The sequence below is a fragment of the Carassius auratus genome, unplaced genomic scaffold (genome assembly GCF_003368295.1).
Source record: "Carassius auratus strain Wakin unplaced genomic scaffold, ASM336829v1 scaf_tig00217394, whole genome shotgun sequence".
Taxonomy (NCBI): domain Eukaryota; kingdom Metazoa; phylum Chordata; class Actinopteri; order Cypriniformes; family Cyprinidae; genus Carassius; species Carassius auratus.
In genome coordinates this window covers 114546-120269 of record NW_020529044.1, presented here as the reverse complement: position 1 = coordinate 120269, position 5724 = coordinate 114546, and the positions used below count along the sequence as shown (strand labels likewise).

The 5724-nt window shown below is 41.3% G+C and overlaps 1 pseudogene; it reads left to right on the top strand.

The window, feature by feature from the left end:
• Window positions 1-2216: 2216 nt before the first annotated feature.
• Window positions 2217-5724, top strand: LOC113100873 (E3 ubiquitin-protein ligase TRIM39-like; annotated as a pseudogene).

Genomic DNA, 5724 nt, shown 5'->3' with positions numbered 1-5724 from the left:
TTGTTTTTGAAGATGGACCTTATACAGCTCCTTTGCTGGCAACTAAGGTGGAAATTGTAAAAATGAGATTGTTTGGTCAGACAATCCCATCTGCGCCCCTGGATCTGTGCTGTATTTTTCACTGTAACTGACAGATTCCGGCTGAAGAAAGTAAATAAATACAACATGGAAGAGGAAGAGATCGTGAGTCATTCGGGAAATGGGACGGGATTTTCCCCCAGTTTTTTTTTTCATGGGATTGGGACGGGACGGGATCTTTTTTGCGGGAGGGGACGGGAGAGATTTGAAAATCCACCCCATGTCACTATCACCCTCTACTTCACACACACACACCTGCCACAGCAGCCACTAGTTGCATTGGAGTGACGTCAACTCCCCCTTGGACTGATTGGCTAGAGGCGCAGCTGTCAATCTAGAACTTTCGGGCCAATGGTGACACTGAAGCCTGCCCTGATTTACATGAAACTCAAACTGCAACTTTTAGAAACGCAAGCGCGGAACGTGGAAACAAGCAAAGGGGAAAAAACCACAAGCACAAAAAAAATAACATATGAGCAGGAAACCTGATTTTGTTTGAGATTTGGAAAATTTGAATTCATGTTTCAGTTTTGTGCAATATAATTTGTTAAATGCGTTTACTTTTTGATTTACGCTTATTATTTCGATCCATGACTGCACTTTTTGTTATTAAAAAAAAACTGAATTTGTTTTTCGGTTTTGTGCGTTATTATTTTACACGTGTTTTAAATATTTGATCTTTGCTGTTTATTTTTGCTCTGTGACTGCAATACATTTGGCGTGATTATAATCCCATACATATGAACATCATTTACACTAGTACAATGGACAGGAAAGTGCATAGAAAATATTCCAGTGGGCAAATGGATTACTCTTGTTCTGGATGAACAGACAGTAGTGCATGTAATAACAAGTTTACAGTTTTTTTTTTTGTTTGCTTTTTGTTTGTTTGTAAACCAGATGTGTTGATGAGGAGGGTGAGGAGTCTGTGTGTGTGTGTTCGGGGGGGGGGGGGGGGAGTTCAGTAGGGAGCAGAGTTCAGTAAGGAGACAGCTGTAGGGAAAAAGCTGTTCCTGAATCTGCTGGTCCTTTTCCGGAGGCTTCTGAAGCACCTCCCGGAGGGCAGGAGTTTAAACAGTCGGTGGTCAGGGTGAGAGGAGTCCTTGAGAATGCTGCGAGCTCGACGTAGACAGTGTTTCCTCTGGATGTCCTCAATAGCAGGAAGTGATGTCCCTGTGATTTGTTGGGCAGTTTTCACAACCCTCTGCAGTGCCTTGTGGTCAGCCACTGAGCAGTTCCCATACCAGACTGTGATGCAACTGGTCAGGATAGTCTCGATCGCACACCAGTAGAAGTTCACCAGGATGGCTGAAGACAGCTGGTTCTTCTTCAGTGTCCTGAGGAAGAAGAGGCACTGGTGAGCCTTCTTGACCAGGCTGGAAGGTGTTTGTGGTCCAGGACAGGTCCTCCGAAATGGTGGTTCCCAGGAACTTGAAGCTGGAGACACGTTCAACAAACCATCCCGTTAATGTGGATGGGATTGGTGCGTGCTTCCTTTCTTCTTCCTGAAGTCTACAATGAGCTCCTTTGGTCTTGCTGGTGTTAAGGGACAGGTTGTTGTCAGCGCACAACGTGGGCAGGTGTTGTACCTCCTCCCTGTAGACATCTCATCATTGTCTCTGATGAGGCAAATCACTGTGGTGTCATCTGCAAACTTGATGATGGAGTTGGATCCATGCACAGTCTTGCAGTGGTGGGTGCTAGAGAGAGTAGAGGAATGGGCACAGCCACACAGCCCTGTGGTACTCCGGTGTTAAGTGTGATCATAAGATGTTGGACAAGGGCCGGGCCCATGCAAGGGAGACAAATGTGTACTTAGGTACTGTTATCATGATCATTACAACCTTAAAGCCTTCCTTGGGGAAGAATAGGACAATCCAAATTATTATTAATGTACTTATTCATACGTACGCTTATCCATGCCTATGTTTTCAGACGTTTATCCACACGTATGTTATCCAGACACAAAGTAAAAAAAAAACAGAAATTTCACCTCTTCTGGCATAACTTATCGCCTAACAGTGCTTATTTAAACGCCGTTTAAATATTGATACGGTGGTGAAAAGCATGCGAATTCTGACCCCATTTGGCTTTCCATAGAATACACCCTGAGCAGCTCTGACATCACTGTAGTTCAGTGAGAGACTCGGAGAAAGTGAAACTTACTTGATCAACAACATGGACGCCAGAAACCATCGAACTCTTTAAACAACAGAATATTGAGTCGTTCAGAGACACTTGTGAACACATCTGATACTCACAGGTAAGTGATAGAAATATAAGAGAGATTGTCCTGAACAGGTTTCTAATGACAGTGTCTGGTTTAGTAGGGTTTATGTCAGACTGGAATGAGTTGAACAGAAGCAGGTTTAAGTGTGTCAAATACTCAGATACTTAAGTTTTTACTGCACTGAAATGATATCAGAATTATATTAACAGTATGTCATTAGATCAAACAAAGTTTGGTGTTCTGTCATTTTGTCACGCGACATAAAGACAAACAGGTAAAACAGGAAGTAAATGACCTGCAGACAAACTGAACACAAACCTGCTTCACTGCAGCTGAAAATCACTTTTACATTACACAATAACTTATGATCATATAATATATTTTGTGGAAAGAATAATCTAATTTTTGATGAGGAGATATATATGTTTGTTGGAAAATATAAAGCTTGATCTTTGTACTTTCTTTAAACAGCAGGTCATAGTTCAGATTGCTCAGTAAGTTTACGAGTCTCTCACTTTGTTTAAAACAAATGATTGTGTTTCCATCACTATCAGTTCTCACATTTTAACCAGTTAAACTATCATTTTTCATTAAAAGGCTTTAAGAGGGAAAGAACAATGGCAGAATCTTCACTAACAGCAAGAAAAACCAGGAGACGGAGTATTGACCTGGATCCTCCATGTAAGTCAATAACCCAGAAAAACACTTTGACTTTGACTTTTTCTTATATAATTTTAAAATGTGCAGGTTCAGGAATGTAAAGCAGATCAAATAATTGAATCTACATTTATTTATTTATTTATTTAGGTAGTGGTTATGTAATGAGCTTCACATTTAGGTTCTGATCAGCTTGTCTGGGTTCATTTTACAATAATAACCAGCTGACTGAACATGATCTCTTTATATCTGAGTTTCTTCAGCACTCTTTGTCTCTAAACACTCTTTACATTCAACCAGCTTCATGAGGTGCATCATGGGATTCTTCATAAACAGTATTGAAAGAGTTCACACTAATCCTAAATAATGTCTCTTTCCAGCAATGTCATCCTCCATGAGTTCACTGTCTGAGGAGATTCAGTGCTCTGTATGTCTGGATGTGTTCACTGATCCAGTCTCGACTCCATGTGGACACAACTTCTGCAAGATCTGTCTGAATAAGTGCTGGGACAACAGCCAGACCTGCAGCTGTCCATACTGTAAAGAAACATTCAAGCAAAGACCTGATCTCAAGATTAATACCACACTCTGAGAGCTCGTAGATCACTGTAAGAAGAAAAGTCCTGAGAAAACAACTGAAGTTCTGTGTGACTTCTGTGAGGAAAGAAAGCTGAAAGCGCTGAAGTCGTGTCTGGTGTGTCAGAGCTCTTACTGTGAAACTCACCTGGAGCCTCATTTGAGAGTGACACGTTTGAAGAAACACAAACTGATGGATCCTGTGAGTAATCTGGAGGACTATATATGTCAGAAACACGAGAGACCTCTGGATCTGTTCTGTAGAGATGATCAGACATGTGTGTGTTCATTCTGCACCGAGACAGACAACAAGAACCACAACACTGTTCCTATAGAAGAGGAGAGTCAAGTGAAGAAGGTAGACGTTATTATTCTTTTAAAGGACTGATATCATGAGGAATCAGATTTTATTTCATATTGTGAGTTTAATCTGTGTTATGATAAATGTGTCTGTGTTGTTCTCTCTATAGACTGAACTGATGAAGACACAGAAAGACGTGCAGCTGATGATCCAGAACAGAATCAAGAAGATTCAAGACATCAAACACTCAGCAGAAGTCAGAAAAGTGAGTTTAAAATAATAGAATAAAATAAATGTAAATATTTACCATTTCAACAAACTTCAATGTTTAGAAACATTGAGAAGATATAACAATAACAAAATAAACAAACAATCAAACGAATGACAGATGACTATCAGACTCAAATATACAGCAACAGCCAATAAAACAAGAAGTAAAATGTCCAGGGCTTGTTCTGCTCTCGTCCAGGGTGCAGAGTGAAGTTTAATACTTCATTTGAGGGATTCTGAAAACACATGTAGCCTATGTATGTGAACAAAATGTATGAGCAATAGTTACACAGATTCTTCTGTTAGCAAACACTGCTAATAATGTGTTGCCTGTCCTGGTTGAGCAGAGAAACACAGAGAAGGAGAAAGCAGTCCGTGTGGAGCTCTTCACTGATCTCATCCGCTCCATTGAGAGACATCAGACTGAACTGCTGGAGATGATGGAGGAGCAGCAGAAAGCAGCAGAGAAACAGGAGCAAGAGCTGATTGAAGAGCTGGAGCAGGAGATCACTGAGCTAAAGATGAGAAACACTGAGCTGGAGCAGCTCTCACACACTGAAGATCACCTCCACCTCCTACAGGTCAGTCAACATGATCTCTCTGATCAATCATAATGCAGGATATGACATGCTGAAGGATTTCTCCTCTCTCCTGCTGTAGATTCACTCATCCCTGTGCAGCTCTAGAAACACCAGGAACTGGCCTGAGATCAGTATGAAGACTCATGAGAGTCTGGAGACTCTGAGGAGAGCTCTGACTCAACTGAAGGACACTATAGATGAGAAACTCACACTAACTGGTACATCAATACACACTGATCAGATAGAAACATGATAGTGTACTCTGTTCTTTAAATATAAGCTTCAGATCTGATTGTTTTCTTGTCATTAGTCTCTACAGAGCTGAAGTGGATGCAGCAGTATGCAGGTACAGTGTGCTGTCTGCACTACACTAGTTTACATTCATACACTCACTGCTTCATTACTGCACTACAATCTGATTAAACACTGGGTTAACTAAAAACATCAGCATCACAGAATATCTGTATTCTCTGTTTTCTCAGTGGATGTGACTCTGGATCCTGATACAGCTCAACCATATCTCATTCTGTCTGATGATGGAAAACAAGTGAGATATGGAGACATTACACAGAAACTCCCAGACAAACCAGAGAGATTTGATCCATGTCCCTGTGTCTTGGGAAAGGAGGGATTCTCCTTAGGGAGATTTTATTTTGAGGTGCAGGTGAAGGGAAAGACTTACTGGGATTTAGGAGTGGTCAGAGAATCCATTAACAGGAAGGGACAGATCACAGCAAGACCCAGTGATGGATACTGGACTGTGTGGCTGAGGAATGGAGATGAATATAAAGCCTGTGAGGATCCTCGTGTCTCTCTGTCTCTGAGAGTGAAGCCGCAGCGGGTCGGTGTGTTTGTGGATTATGAGGAGGGTCTGGTCTCCTTTTATGATGTGGAGTCCAGCTCTCATATCTACTCTTTCACTGCTCAGTCTTTCACTGAAAAACTCTATCCATTATTTAGCCCATGCCCTAATGATGGAGGTAAAAAACTCAAGTCCACTGATCATCACACCTGTCAGTTATAATAAATGA